The sequence below is a fragment of the Balaenoptera acutorostrata genome, chromosome 11 (genome assembly GCF_949987535.1).
Source record: "Balaenoptera acutorostrata chromosome 11, mBalAcu1.1, whole genome shotgun sequence".
NCBI classification, from domain to species: Eukaryota; Metazoa; Chordata; class Mammalia; order Artiodactyla; family Balaenopteridae; genus Balaenoptera; species Balaenoptera acutorostrata.
Genome location: NC_080074.1, coordinates 95,180,028 through 95,197,037, shown reverse-complemented (window position 1 = coordinate 95,197,037; position 17,010 = coordinate 95,180,028). Strand labels below are relative to the sequence as shown.

Here is a 17,010-nt window from a genome sequence, read left to right as displayed (position 1 = left end):
CAGGAGTCTAAAGTCAGAGATGATCATGGTAGTTTAAGACTTCAGGGTTTGACGAAATATTGGGAAGTGTTTTTGAACTTTCTACAAGGATGCGATGAGAGTCAAAGTCATGTTATCTAGATCACAAGGTCGGGTGACCCGACTGATACCCAAGTCACTATTGTACACTAGGGCTGCATATCTAAATCTAGCACCAGTGCCTGGGTGCTTCAGGCTGACAGGCTTCTTTCTTTTCCTTGTTATGCCTGTTTCCTCTTGTCTTCCCCTCCCCCATTCTCAGCTCGGTGCTCTGTGATGACCTAGAGGAGTGGGATGGGGGTGGGGTGGGAGGGAGGCTCAAGAGGGAGGGGATATATGTATACATATAGCCGATTCACTTTGTTGTACAGCAGAAACACAACATTGTAAAGCAATTATACTCCAATAAAACAAACAAACAAACAACAAAAGAAACTCTATTTAAACCCTGAGCAACGTCTTCCTCTCCCTCCTTCCCCAGCCCATTTTGTACAGTCTTTTCATATGCTCAGGAAAGGCTGGAGTAGGTGATTGTTATATACTTGCAGAGGCAGCTGGAATTCTGTTCAATTTCCTAGTGACTCTTGGATTGCCTCCTCTGTCCAGGTGGCTAGTTTTACCTACTTAGGGAAATATGTGCTGGAGACAGTAGTAATGCATCTCAGCTGCAATAAAGTTCTCCATGCCCTGGAAACAGCTTTGTTTGTTTTCTCTTACCTCCAACACACGGAAGGAAACAGGCCGTAGGCTGCCAAAGAGTGGTTGGTTAGGTTGATACGTCAATCCTGAAAAAGGAACTCTGTATTCTCCTGTAGAGAAGCTGGACATTACTCTTCCCCACCACACCAAGGCAGCTGAAGGATTACTTCCTCCTAGTTATACGGGTTAAAATAATAGCTTGGGAAAGAAGGAAAAAAAGTGATCAGTCCCCTGAAGTGTAAACTCCTTACGAACAGAGTAATTACCAGTTTTGTTTACTGATGCTTCTTTACAAAGTTGGAAAGGTAAGGCAAGCATTTAAAGAACAGAATTGTATATGTTGAGGTAAAGAAGAGCATCTTTGAGTTTCAGGAGGCAGTTCAATATTCTTAAGCAAAACACCAAGACCCACAAAACTTGAAGCTGGATTTGAATCATGTTTCAGCTGTTTGTTAAGCATATGAACTCGAGCAGATTACCTACATTTGCTGATCTTTAGTTTTCTTATTTGTAAGACAAATTTAATTTCTATTCTAGCCAGTAAGCCTGAGCTGTGACCCTTGTTGGAGTTTGGATGTGGGTAGGTGTGCCAGATGATTGATGGGATTTGCCCAAACAACACTCACCTGGGGTTGAAGAGTCACACCATAGGTGATTCATTCCCAGGGAAACAGCCAAACAATAGCTGCCATATTATTCAAGCCTGTCTCCAATCCAGTCCATACATGCAGACCTTAGTTCAAAAGAGAAAAAGACCTGGAATAAAAAACTGGAAGAACAACCTGATAAAGAACTCAGTAGAATATTAAGTCATAGATAATTGCCTAGGGCCACTCTTAACAGGTTCTAACACATAAAGAAGAGGGATGTCGTACTTCACTTGATCAAAAATTGGCAGCCTGCTCTGGCACTTTGAGAGTCCTCCATGGTGGTTGTCGGGATTGCTGGAGCTGTGGTAGCACCCAGTGGGGGACTTCAATGTGTGAGCAAATTGCACTCACCAGGTGGCAGAACCCACTGGAGACCCTCATGCTCAGTGGGCCCACAGCAGTTCCCGGGACAAACAGACTTATTGGACAATATTCAAGACATGCCTAGCAACTTCTAGATATATTCACAGGAGCACCAGCAAGTGAAAATTAAGTTACTACTGTTGTGTGAACTTCGCAGATTCTAGCACAAGGAAGTTTGGTTTAATTAAAGCAGAAAATGGTATTATAAAGTTCCTGGCACCTAGTTAGTTATTGTTATTCCTTGATGCCCTCCTCTAAACGGCAGAATCAACTGCTCCTTCCTTTGTGCTACTTTTGTGTGTAGTAGGTATATCTTCTCTAACTTTAATTGAATGTTTATTTAATTGAAATTAATTGAATTGAAAAAGCAAAGTATATGACAACTTCACTTTATTAGAAAAGAATAGTAATGGAAAGAAATTTCAGTTGTATTCAAGAAATAATTATGTGGCTAGATGTGATTAAAAAATTGTCCCTAAGACAAATATTTGGAATCTACCACAGGAACAAAAATTTAAACTACATTTATTTAGATATACTTCTTTATATTTAACAGTGAATCAGCAGGATATATTTGAAAGAAAGAAGTTCTGAAATGTAGAGTGGTAGATATTCCTTTTCACCTTATGTATGAGATTAGGAAAAACGAATTTGTCGAATGCTTAAAACTTGGCAAAATTATTTGAAGGAGGAACAAATGCCTGATGAAATAGGATTAGATGGAAAGGGATAAGAAGATCAAGGGGAGAAAAGTCTTATTAATGCTTCAAGATTGCAGAAACTGGTCGCCCAAAAACACATCATATCAAATGTATTAGATGCGACCACATTTAATACATTTGATATGTATCATTTTTCTGTAAAAAATTTTTTCTGTAAAAAATTGAAAGGAGTTTTATAGTTTTGCTATCAGTTTTGATTTTGTAGTTATCTTTTTAGTATTTGGAGCCAACACTTCTTTCTTTTAGGTCTCAAACACCTTTATAGGCTTTTAGAACGCTCAGAGGTCTAGACAGTGATAGACTGTCCCTGATATGTAAGGACATAAAATAGACTGTGAGAAAGAAACCAAGCCCATTTATAGCTGACACCCACAGCATCCCTGTGAAATAAAAGGAGAGTGTATTTAACTTCAGGTGTTTATCAGACAAATGGAGGCCAAGAGTCAACAAAACAAAGTACAAAGCTGTAAATTTGTCGGGAAAGAATATACAATTATATGGAGGATGTGAATGTAGAGGCTAGTGAGAATTCTTGACATAAATTTAGAAAGTTGCAAGGGTAGTTTGAAACACACACGTGAAATCAGCAGGAATGATAACAATGATACTGGAAGTTTGGATTTTGCTACCGAACCAAACTTGGGTCTGCTTGCCTGCACATAAAGGCAACCTACTGGGTTGTGATGAAGGAAAGTGCACTGTGTATTGTAAGGCACCAGACAAGGAGTCTGGGGCAGCTAATGCTCTAAAAATGCAAACTCCCCAGTGGGTTTCAGGGAGGCATTTTTAACGACCAGGTGAGGGAGGGGAGTCGCAGGGCTGTGATCAGCTCATGCAATTCGCTGACTGGTTGACAGGGTGAGGTGACAGGGCAGGGTCACAAGGGTTAACATGATCAGTCCTCGGGCTCCAATAAGTCTGGGTGCTCATGGTCATCAAGTAGTTAACTTCTTCCATTTGGTGGGGATTTTAGCATCTGTAAAACAACTCAGGAAATGTGCATCAGATACTGTTACCTAGGTACTTCAGAGAGGAGCTAAAGCAGAGAACCTGAGGGGAGGGGTCTGTCTCAGGAAGGCCCTTCGCATGCTCCCCTGAACTCAACACCACAAAGGGTTGGGCAGACACCTAAGCCAACCCTCCAGCCCGACCCCTGGACACACCTCTACCCTCACCCCATATAAGGAACCAGCTCGCCCCATCCTCTCAGGGAAGCGAGCTAGCAAGGGACTGTTACTTGTTCTCGCTCCCCCCTGCTGCAGCAGGAGCCCCAATAAAGCCTTGCCTGAACTTCCTGTCTGGTCTGTGATCAATTTCTATTGATTAAGGAAGGCCAAGAACCCTGGTTGGTAACATTTGGGTCCAAGGCCGCTTGGGTGGTAAGTAGCAGAGCCAGAATTTGGATCGGTTTTGCCACATTCCACAAGCCTAGCCTTCTCCACTCTGAGCTTATTAATTGAGACTGGGGGCTGGGAGCTGGTGAGGAGGGCAGGTGGTGAAACATCTGGAGGGCAACGAATTAGACGAACTTAAATAACAAAGAAGTAGTTTATGGAAGCAGAGTGAGGAAATTTGGAGGGAAATAAAATTTGACACATAAAGGTGTAAAAGAGTATAAAGGGATAATAGACATAGGAAAGCAAAACAGGTGAAGGGAAAATGGCAAAACCTTGAAAGTGTTTAATTTATAAGGATATGATTTTGTGCCACACAAGGCATTTTGTTTAGTTAGCTTTTATGAAAAAAGTTATAAAAATGAACTGTCCCAGTACTTGCTGTTGGGGGCAGGGGAGAGAAATAATTTTCCCTCTACTCTTCTGAGTTCTTAGCTGAGACCCTTGTAATAAAGGACAGATTAACATGAGAAAAACAAACAGAAGGTCATTAATATGTATACGTGAGGGAGATAAGAGGTACAAATTTCCAGTTGCAAAATACATGATTCACGGACATGATATGTACTGTGTGGGGAATATAGCCAATAACGATGTAATATCTTTGTATGGTGACAGATCATAGCTAGATTTATCATGGGGATCACTTTGAAATGTACAGAAATATTGAATCACTATGTTGTGTAACAGGAAATAACATAGTGTTGGAGGCCAATTATATTTCAAAAACAAACAAACTCATAGGAAAAGAGATCAGATTTGTGGTTACTGGAGGGTGGGGGGTGTGCGAGAGGGTTAGATGAGAGCAGTCAAAAGGTACAAATCTCCACTTATAAGATAAATAAGTCCCAGGGATGTAATGTACACACCATACACATAACTAACACTGCTGTATGTTATACATGAAAGTTGTTAAGAGAACAAATCCTAAGAGTTCTCATCACAAGGAGAAATATTTTTTTCCATTTCTTTAACATTGTATCTATATGAGATGACGGATGTTCACTAAACCTACTGTGATAATAATTTCATGGTCTATGTAAGTCGTCATTAAGCTGTACAACTTAAACTTATACAGTGCTGTATGTCAATTATATTTCAAAAAAACTGGAAGAAAAAATACAATAAAACCTGTTGGAAGAGTTAAAAACAAGTAAATAAATAAATAATAAAGTATATGTTCAAATCTTCCCTCCCCCAAATACAAAACAAAACATGTATAGTTTATGTATACGGGGTAGATTCCCAGGGAAAAATGAGTAACTTATAAAATGGCTTAGAATTCAGGCTTAAATACCATCTTAATAGGGAAAGGGGAAGAGGGAGGTAGACCTCTTGGAGAGAGTAAATGATTTTTAGGAAAGATGAACAGACCTTTAGACGAATAGATGGGAAGTATGTTAGTTTGTGACACAGTCTGTCTGGCTGCGGTGTCCACTTTTATTCTCCTCTCCTGTGACAAGAGTCAACCTTCCCTAGTTGATGAAACTCCCAGGGAGGGGATTTATGACAATTGAACTCCTTTTGAGGATCTGTCTTTAGGCAGATAAAAGGAGTTCAGAGAAAGCCTCTCCTTGTATTTGCTGTTTTTCAAGTGACTACAGCTCAAAATAATCAATATACCAAAGGGGCATGTTTTTTTGGGTTGCATAGCCTGTTATCTTTCAATGTCTACACTTTCATCCTAAGAAATCTCATCCATAGCTTTATATAATCTCTAGAAGGTGACTGAACCTAAGTTTACATCTTGAACCCTGAACTCTTCCTGAACTAACTCCAGATTCAAATATCTGTCTTGATATTTCTACAGGGATGTGGAACAGAAGCCTCAAACATGGCATGTCTAGAACAGAACTCTAGATTGCATCACCCTGTATCATGTTCCTCTTCCAGTCTTCACCATCCCAGGAAATGGAATCCTCATCTACCCTATTCAATCAAAATCCTAATAGTCATCCTTGATTTCTATCTTTCCTTCATCTTCCACATCCAATAGGGTATGCAAATTCTATCAGCTCTGCTGCCACAATATTTCCCAAAAAGGTTCACTCCTTCCCTCTCCATTATTACCACCCTTGTCCAAACCATCATCTCTTGTCTGAGATACTGTCAGAGCCTCCTAACTTGTCTCCCTACTTTGGCTTCTGTCCTCTTAAAATCCATCTCCTACACAACAGCCAGCAGATTTTTTAAAAAACTACTAAATCAGATTATGTATTACTGCTTCCTAAAACTCTCAGTGGCTTGCTGTTACATTTATAATAATAATAATGACCACGTATAGTATTTACCAAGAGCCAAACATAAACAAAGTGATTTATATAAATTAACTTAATCATCACAAAAATCTATGATATCAGTTTCATTATTATTCTTGTTTTTCAGATGGGCAAACTTAGGCAAGACTGATTAAGTAATTTGTCTGAGGTCATACACATGCTGAGTGTTGGTTCTGGGATTCAAACCTAAGCAATCTAGCTCTAGAGTCTGTGTTCTTAAGCAGTACATTGTACTGTCTCTCAACAGAACCTGAATTCATAAATTTACATCTCCAGTTCTTAAACTTTTGGATCTCAGGACCCCTTCTTAAAAATTACTGAGGACCCTAAGAGCTTTTGTTTATGGGGTTTTAACTACTGATACTTATTATATTGAAAATAAAAGAGGGCTTCCCCGGTGGTGCAGTGGTTAAGAATCCGCCTGCCAATGCAGGGGACATGGGTTCGAGCCTTGGTCTGGGAAGATCCCACATGCCACGGAGCAACTAAGCCTGTGCACCACAACTACTGAGCCTGTGCTCTAGAGCCGCGAGCCACAACAGCTGAGCCTGCATGCCACAACTACTGAAGCCCATGCGCCTAGAGCCCGTGCTCTGCAACAAGAGAAGCCACCGCAATGAGAAGTCCGTGCACTGCAACAAAGAGTAGCCCCCACCAGCTGCAACTAGAGAAAGCCTGTGCACAGCAACGAAGACCCAACCCAGACAAAAATAAATAAATAAAATAAATTTACTTTAAAAATTATTTATTTTAAATAATAATGTTAAACCCATGACATGTTAACATAAATACATTTTTTTTGTTGGTGTAGCCACTATGGAAAATGGTTTGGGAGTTCCTTAAAAAAACTAAAACTAGAGCTACCATATGATCCAGCAATCCCGCTCCTGTGCACATGTCCAGAAAACATGAAGACTCTAAGTCAAAAAGATACATGCACTCCAATGTTCATAGCAGCACTGTCTGCGATATCCAAGACAGGGAAACAACTCAAGTGCCCATCAACAGATGATTGGTTTAAGAAGATGGAATATTACTCAGCCATAAAAAAGAATGAAATATTGCCATTTGCAGCAACATGGATGGAACTAGAGGATATCATACTAAGTGAAGTTAGTCAGACAGAGAAAAACAAATATTATATGATATAACTTATATGTGGAATCTTAAAAATAACACAAATGAATCTATATACAAAACAGAAACAGACACACAGACATAGAAAACAAACTTACAGTTACCAAAGGGGCAAGGGGAAGGGATAAATTAGGAATATAGGATTACAAACTACTACATATGCAATAGATAAGCAAGAATTTACTGTATAGCACAGGGAACTATATTCAATATCTTGTAATAACTTATAATGAAAAGAATTTGAAAAACAATATATATAATTGAATTACTTTGCTGTACACCTGAAATAACACAATACTGTAAATCAATTGTACTTCAATAAATATATATTTTTATGAAAAACATCTGTATTTTCTTAAAATAAAAGCTGATGTGTAGTGATTTTGTTTTGCATTTTTGCAGATCTCCTTGATGTCTCTTTAATAAAAGACAGCTGGATTCTTATATTTACTTCTGCATTCAATCTGTTTTAATTTGTTGTTTTGGTTGAAGCATATGAAGAAAATCTGGTCTCACATAGATATGCAGCTGAAAAAGGTGGGGGGGGGGTATTTTCATAACCTTTTCAGATATCCTTTGATTTTATACCCAAACTTGACAAGTGATAGTTTCTGAAAGGTTAGTTGAAATTTGAGATCTGGAACCATATCAAGGAAATTTCATACCCTGATATATTAAAATCTATATATCTATCATGCACTATTGATTGAATCTTTCACACATGCATGATTTTTAACATCATGAATCAGTTAATTTGGAAAATACTGTTTCATTGAGTTCTGCAGATCTTTCAAATTTTAACACATTGCATGATACAATATCAAAATATCGCATTTGTCCTATCACTGTTGGTCTCATTACAAAAGTCAAGTATCAAGAAGATGTCAAGCTCATGGTAGCAGATACAAGTTTTCCAAAATTTTAATTTTTACTTGTATGCATGACTTTTTATCATCGGTAACAAATACTGTCAGTTGTGTTCCTTGAAGTGACAGTCTCACTTGGCTTACTTTTTGAGAAAAATGTCTGCAAACATTCAAATCTGAATAACCATCAGTTGTCTTTCAAGTAAAACTGGTTTCCATAAAAAGGTGACTAGGTCAGCTTGTAACTCAATCATGCAAATGATATGTGACGGATGAAGAATATAATGAATACTAGTATAGTCTGGGTATCACTACCTTGATGTGCTGAGGTTATAGTAGTTTTACCCACCATTGCTTCTGAACTATTAACACTAATGTCAACAAAGAGAAAAAGGCAAATAAAATGTTAGTATTCTTTTGAAAATAGTTTGACTCTGTGACCCTTTAAAGTGTCTTGGGGACCTTTACCCAAGGAGTCCACGGACCATACTTTGAGAACCACTGTTTTACATGGTAATTGTCTTGCCAAGTTTCACGTCTCCTCACCTATCCCGCTCTGCCGTGCTAAGTTCCACTCACTTAAGGACATCTGCGTCAACTGTTCCCTCTGCTGGGAACTCTCTGCCACTGGTATCTTTATTGTTATCAGATTTCAGCTCAAATGGCACCTCCTAAAGACACTTCCTGTGATTAACCAGTTTAAAAGACACCTCGCTCCCCTAGTCATTCTCTATTATGTTACTCTGCTTTATTTTCTTTATAAAAGTGATCATCATTTGATATTACCTTGTTTATTAATTAATTAATTTGCCTCCCCCATTAGAACATAAGGTGTAGGAATTCAAGGAATTGAGAGGTCTTATTCATTTCTGTATCTCCATCTCCTAGAATTGTGCAGTCAAAATTTAATAAATATGTAAAAAGACCTTGAGGGGGCTTCCCAGGTGGCACAGTGGTTGAGAATCCGCCTGCCAAGGCAGGGGACACGGCTTCGATCCCTGATCCGGGAAGATCCCACATGCCACGGAGCAACTAAGCCCGTGCGCCACAACTACTGAGCCTGCGCTCCACAACAAGAGAAGCCACCGCAATGAGAAGCCCGCGCACGGCAACGAAGACCCGACGCAGCCAAAATAAATTTAAAAAATAATAATAATTAAAAAAAAAAAAGACATTGAGGAATTAAAAGAAAAAGTAGACATTGCAGTAATTTGAAAAGCACAAAGCATTATAAGGTGGTTTATAATAGTTTTCAATATTAATCTCCCAATGACTATTAACTCCTGACATTTTTTGTAGTTTATAATCAACTTTAATATTCTCTCCACGCCAATATAGAACTTGTATTCTTTTATTTTCCCCTTCCCATTATTACACTTGGATGGAATGCAAAATATTTTAGGATATAGATGAAGTTAGAAAGGCACTTAAAATATTCTTCTTCTAAAAAAAGTAATTTCTTCCACAGCATTTTTAGAGCATAGTGTGTGTAAAGGTTAATATCTATGAACATGGTCAATTTGGGGTATTAGACATCTTTAGTATACTGAGTCTTCTTATTCAGGAACATGCTCGGTCCCTTTACTTACATCTTTATTGATGCATCTAAATGAAGTTTTACTATTTTCAACATAAGTATACTGTACACTATTAGAATTATTCATAACTACTATATATTTATATATGTTTGCTGTTATTGCAAGTAAATTGTAAGTTGTGTTTTTAAAATCTCTTATGTTTATGGATAGAAATTTAAATTTTTTTGTATTCATCTTGTATTGGCAACCTTGCTAAGTTCTTTTATTACATACTAATAGTTTGTAGATGAAAGTTTTTTATATATGAAAGCACATCATTTACTAAATGATTTTTTTCTCCTTTTATTGTATTGTCCCTAATAGATCTCGGAAGATTGTGCATCTTAGTTTGCCTAGGTGGGTTGGTAACATAGTTTTTATACACTTATTTTCTCTCCTTTCTTACTTACTGATTTCACCTAGCAGTACATATCTTGTTGTATTTCCTATTTTAAAGATAATGATTTTTAACATTTCACCATTACGTATGAAATTCACTGTAGGAATTTAGTTTTAATTTTATTTTTGATTCTTTTATCATGTTAATGACATTTCCTTCTATTTCTAGGTTCCCAAGTTTCTAATCATAAATGATGTTTTAGTTGTATTGTCTTCTTTATCTATTGAGATGATCAAATGTTTTTTCTACTTTTATTTTTTCATGAGGAAATTATATCATTAATTTCCTCATGAAAAATATTTATCATATTGAACTCTTCCTGGAATAGTTGAATCCTGAAATAAACCCAATTTGGTCATGATATATATTTATTTCTTATTTATACATTGCTAGATTTGGTTTGCTATTATTTCATTTGGATTTTTGCATCTATGTTTTGAGTGGTATTGGTCTGTAATTTATCTTCATGAGAAAGTACTGCCTTTGCCAGGTTTTGGTGTCAATCTCATAACATGAGTTGAGGAGTATTGTTTCTTTTTTTTTATTCTTTGGAAGAGTTTGTACTGAATATAAGGTTGAAATAATCTGTTCTTGAATATTTAGGGAGGGTGAGATTTTTAAAAACAACACAAAAAAGTGAAAATCACAACGGGAAAGCTAGTTTTTTTCTCCTACACTAGAATTAAGAACTTCTATTCATCAAGTGCACTATAAAAAAGAGTGAAAATAATTGTAGCATGAATAACTGTCGAAGGGTTAACATGTGCAGATTACCTTAAGACACCTACAAATCAGTAAGAAACAATCAAATATAAAAATGATCTACACAATTTAATTCTAATCGTTGTCCCCTCTATTCTGTTCTACCAACCTTATGTAGGTAACAATTTTTAATTTTGCTTTAATCATTCCAGCTTTTTAAAAGCATAGATGAATATATATTCTTTTTTAACCTTTTTTCTTGTCTACTGGCATCATTTAATGACAAAAATCTTAGAACCATGCTCATACCTGTACATAGAGATCTTCATTCTTATTTTTTAAATAACTGCATATTTCATCATGTAGATTTTTTATTATTTAGGCAGTCTCATTTTATTGAACATGAATTTTCCCCAATCCTTGGCTACAAATATTGCTAAAATGGGTAATTTGTAATAATGTATACATTATTTTATAGCTGGATAATTGTATCTGAGAAATAGATTCCCAAAAGGGAGATATTTGGGTCAAGGAGTAAATGTAAGCTATAGTTTTTGTGTATATTGCTAGATTTACCCACTTTGGCCTTTCATGTGAGGCACTCCCACCACTAATATGTGAGACTACCTGGTTCTTCACAGCCCCTCATACAGAATGTGTTGTTAAACTTTTAGACTTTGGGTTACTTAATAGGTGAGAAATGATATTTCAGATTTCTAATTACATTGCTCTTATTAGGAGTTAAATTAAGAATTGTTTTATAAGTTTAAAGACATTTTTCAACAGCTATACAATTTTAGGGTGACAGTACTTTGAAGACATATTCTGCAGTCTTCTGGCTTCCATTGTTCCTGTTAAGAAGTCATCTGTCTAATCATGAATCCTCTGCCTTTTCTTTCTAGAGGTTTTAAAAGTCTTCTTGTCTTCTGGCTTCTACAGTTCTACCAAAAAGTTTCTAGGTTGATATTTATTTTTATTTTTCTATTTGGGATTTATTGATATTCCTGATTATGAGGATTGGTTTCTTTGATCACTTCTGGATAGTGCCAACTACTAGCTCTTCAACTACTGCCTCATTCTCATTCTTTCTCTTCTTGCCTTTTGAAAGTTCTATTAGACAGAGATGTACCTTCTCACTTTACCTTCTATGTTTCTTTATACCTCTCTCATAGTGTTTTATTTTTCCCTATCTGTTCTGCATTCTGCATCATTTCTTCAGATTTATCTCCCAGCTCTCCAACTTTTTTTTCAGCTATGCCAAAGAAGATGCTTAACCTGCCCATTAAGAATTTAAATTTAGGAGCTGTATCTTTAATTTCTAAATAAATTTTACCTGTTTTCTAATCTACTAAATACGTTTTGGAAGTTTATCTTTTTAATAATGGTTTCAAATCTCTTTTTTTTAACATAATAAATTCACTTATTGCATGCTCTGTAACTGCTAAATCCAATATCTGCAAACTCTGTGGCCTGATTCTGCCATTGTTTCTTCTGACACTTGTTTATGTAGTTGTTTGTGTGTGGTAGTGTTTTCTATTGGCATCTCATTTTGGGGGGAAATTTATCTCTGTAACTTTTTTGAGGTTTATGTGTTAAATGTGTTAACCCAGGGACTATTTTGCACTTGCTTTTATCAGTTGTCTTAGGGGTATTACTAATCAGAAACATTTTTAAAATGTTCTTACTTTATTTTTTAAAATTAGACTTTTTATTTTGAGGTAATTGAAGACTTACATACAATTCTAAGAAATAACAGAGAGATCCCGTGGATCCTTTACCCAGTTTATCTAATGGTAACATCTTGCAAAACTATGGTACAATATCACAACCAGGATATTGACACTGACAGAGTGAAGAATCTCTCAAGTTGTTCTTTCATAGCCATACCCATTTCCCTCCTGCCATCCCCATGAGAACCTCTAGCAACCACTGACTGATATGTTCTCAATTTCTATATACTTCTTTCAAAAATGTTATATAAATGGAAATACACAGTATATAACCTTTGGGGATTGGCTTTTTTTCACTCAGTATAATTCTATGGAAATTCCTCAGGTTGTTGTGTACCTTAGTAGTTTATTCTTTTTTATTGCTGAGTAGTATTCCATGGTATAGATGTACTATAGTTTGTTTAGCTGTTCATTCATTTAAAGACATCTGGGTTGTTCCAGTTTTGGACTGTTACAAATAAAGCTTCTGTGGACAATCATATACAGGTTTTTCTGTGGATATAAATGTTCATTTCTCTGGGATAAATGCTAGTGAGTACAATTGCTGGGCAGCATGGTAGCTGCATATTTAGTTTTGTAAGAAACTGCCAAGCTGTTTTCTAGAGTGCTGTACCACTAAATTCCCACTAGCAATCTATTAGTGATCAGTTTCTCTGCATTCTCATGAGCAGAGAATGTTAGTATGGTCACTATTTTTAATTTTAGCCATTCTAACTGGTGTATAGTGATAGCTCATTGTGGTTTTAATTTTCATCTCCCTAATAGGTATTGATGTGAACATCTTTTCATGTGCATATTTTTCATTTGCATATCTCCTTTGGTGATATGTATGTTTATGTCTTTTGCCCATGATTGTCTATTCTTTTACAGTTGAATTTTGCGAGTTCTTTATATATTTTTACATATTACTCTTCTGTCCAATATGTGGTTTGCAAACATTTTCCCCAGTCTGTAGTTTATTTTTTCATCCTCTTTTCAAAGGGTCTTTCACAGAAAAAGAGTTTTTAGTTTTAAGTCCAGTTTATGGAACTCTTTTATGGATAATGCTTTTGTGCCAAGTCTAAGATTTCTTTGCTTAGCCTTAGATCCCAAAGGTTTTCCCCTACTTTTAAAAAATAGTTTTATAGTTTTAAATTTACGTTTAAGTCTATAATCTATTTTGAGTTAATTATTTTAAGTGAGACTGAGATGGAGGGTCGTTATTCATTCATTCACTAATTCATTCATTCCTTTATTTGCCTATGGATGTCCAATTGCTTCAGTATCATTTGTTGAAAGGCTATCTTTCCTCCATTGCATTGCTTTTGCAGAAAGAGAAAAACAAATACTGTATGCTAACAAATATATATGGAATCTTAAAAAAAAAAAAAGGGTTCTGAAGAACCTAGGGGCAGGACAGGAATAAAGATGCAGATGTAGAGAATGGACTTGAGGACATGGGGAGGGGGAAGGGTAAGCTGAGACAAAGTGAGAGAGTGGCATGGACATATATACACTACCAAATGTAAAATAGGTAGCTAGCGGGAAGCAGCTGCATAGCACAGGGAGATCAGCTCAGTGCTCTGTGACCACCTAGAGGGGTGGGATAGGGAGGGTGGGAGGGAGACGCAAGAGGGAGGGGATATGGAGATATATGTGTACGTATAGCTGATTCACTTTGTTATACAGCAGCAACTAACACAACCATGTAAAGCAATTATACCTCAATAAAGATGTTAAAAAGAATCATATTTGTGAAGATTTAGTTTTGGATTCTCTGTTCACTTGTAGAGATGTATAGATTTATCTTTCTGCCTTTAACAAAGTCTTTATGACTGTACCTATATAATAAGTCTTGAAATCAGGTAGACTGATTCTTCCTACTTTTCTTCTTTTTCAAAATTGTTTTAGCTGTTCTAGTTCCTGTGCCTTTCCACATAAATTTTAAGATAATATTGTTTATGCCTTCAAAAAATCTTGCCACTATTTTGATACAAATTGCACTAATCCTGTATACCAACTTTGGAAGAACTGACGTTTTTACTATGTTGCATATTCCAGTCCATGAACGTGTATCTCCATTTATTTGGATTGTATTTGATTTCTTTCTCCGGAGTTTTCTAGTTTTCAGCATACAAGTAATATATGTGCTTTGTTAGATTTCAAAGTATTTCATTTTTTGAGTGATTAGAAATGGTGTTATATTTAAAATTTTGGTGTCCATGTATTCATTACTAGTACATAGAAATACAATTAATATTGATTTTGAATAGTGTAACTTTGACCTTGCTTTGTTTTCAGTCTTGGGGAAGAGAAGGGGAGAATTCAGTATTTCATCATCAAGTGTAATGTTAACTATAGTTTTGTTGTAGATGATTTTTGTCAAATTGAGGAAGTTTCCTTTTATTCCTTATTTTCTGAGAATTTTTATCATAATGGATCTTGAATATTGTCAAATGATTTTTTTTGCATCTATTAATAATATTATGCAATTTTCTGTTGATATGATAGATTACATTAATTTTCAAATATTGAACCATCCTTGTTTCCTTGGAATATACCTAACTAATTACGTAGAATTCTTCTATATTGTTGAATTATATTTGCTAATATTTTGATAAGGAACTTTGCCTCTATATTCATGAGGGATATTGGTCTGCAATTTTCTTCCTTCCTTTCTTCCTTTTCTTCCTTCCTTCCTTTCTTTCTTCCCTCCTTTCCCTCCTTCTCTCCCTCCCTCCTTTCTCCATTTCTTTCTTTCTTTCTCAGGATAATATTAGGCTTATAAAATAAGTCAAGAAGTATTTCCTTCTCTTCTATTATCTAGAAGAGATTGTTTAGAATTGGTATTAATTCTTTTAATGTTTTGTATAATTCTTGAGTGAAACCATCTGGGCCTGGATAGATTTCTTTTGGGGGACTTTTTAAATTGTAAATTCAATTTCCTTAATAGTTATAGGTCTGGGCTTCCCTGACGGTGCAGTGGTTAAGAATCTGCCTGCCAATGCAGGGGACACAGGTTTCAGCCCTGGTCTGGGAAGATCCCACATGCTGCAGAGCAACTAAGCCCATGCACCACAACTACTGAGGCTGCACTCTAGAGCCCGTGAGCCACAACTACTGAGCCCACACCCCACAACTACTGAAGCCTGCGCACCTAGAGCCCGCGCACTGCAATGAGAGAAGCCACCACAATGAGAAGCCCATGCACCGCAATGAAGCGTAGCCCCTGCTTGCCACAGCTAGAGAAAGCCTGCACGCAGCAACAAAGACCCAACGCAGTCAAAAATAAATAAATAAAATAAATAAATTTATAACAATAGTTATAGGTCTATTAGCATTATCTATTTCATTTTGGATAATTTGTGGTAGTTTGTACTTTTTGAGGAATTGACCCATTTCATTTAAATTGTCAAGTTCATGTGTATAGAGTTTGTTTCCTTACCATGATTCTAGTGTGTGCAGTCTGTAGTGCTAACCCTACTTTATTCTTGATATTGGTAATTTGTGTCTTTTCTCTCTTTTTTTTTTAATCAGTCTTGCTAGAAGTTTATCAATTTTATTGATCTTTAAAAATATCCACAGGGAATTCCCTGGCACACCAGTGGTTAAGACTCAGGCTTTCAATGTGTGGACCCAGGTTGGATCCCTGGTTGGGGAACTAAGATCCCACAAGCCACATGGTGTGGCCAAAGTTAAAAAATAAAAAAAATTAAAATTAAATAAAAATTTTTTTAAAACCCATGGTTACATTGACTTTCTATACTGTCTTTCTGTTTCCAGTTTCATTGATTTCTGCTCTTATCCTTAATATTTCCTTACATTTGTCTCCTTTGGATTTTCTTCGCTCTTTTTCTAGGTGAGAGCTTAGATTATTGATTTGAGGCTCTTCCCCTTTTCTAATATGTTGATTTAATTTTATAAGTTTCCCTTTTAGCAATGCTTTAGCTATATCCAATAAACTTTGATATATTTTCATTTTCTTTCAATTCAACACTCTTTTTATTTCCTTTCAGGTTTCCTTTTTGAAAGAGAACCATGAAGTATGTTGTTTAACTTTCAAACATTTGGAGATTTTCCTGTTTTCTTTCTGCTGTTGATTTTTAGTTTGATTCCATGATGGCAAGAGAACATCCTCTATATGATTTAAATTTTAAAAAATGTTTGTTTGGGCTTCCCTTGTGGCACAGTGGTTGAGAATCTGCCTGCCAATGCAAGGGACATGGGTTCGAGCCCTGGTCTGGGAAGATCCCACATGCCACGGAGCAGCTGGGCCCATGAGCCACAACTACTGAGCCTGCGCGTCTGGAGCCTGTGCTCCACAACAACAGAGGCAGCGATAGTGAGAGGCCCGCGCACCGTGATGAAGAGTGGCCCCCGCTCACCCCAACTAGAGAAAGCCCTCGCACAGAAACAAAGACCCAACACAGCCAAAAATAAATAAATAAATTTATTTTTTTTTAAAAAATGTTTGTTTTATGGCCCAGGATGTGG

The 17,010-nt window shown here is 36.4% G+C and overlaps 1 protein-coding gene across 6 annotated transcripts in view; it reads right to left on the bottom strand.

The window, feature by feature from the left end:
* GUCY2C (guanylate cyclase 2C) overlaps positions 1-17,010 on the bottom strand; it is a 114,095-nt gene that overhangs the window by 80,858 nt on the left and 16,227 nt on the right. For all 6 annotated transcript variants that reach the window (XM_057557632.1, XM_057557637.1, XM_057557634.1 and 3 more), the window contains exons 2-3: positions 1,344-1,450; positions 736-915 (exon numbers count right to left, since the gene is read on the bottom strand). The gene's annotated coding sequence lies outside the window, so the exon portion shown is untranslated. The remainder of the gene's footprint in view (positions 1-735; positions 916-1,343; positions 1,451-17,010) is intronic.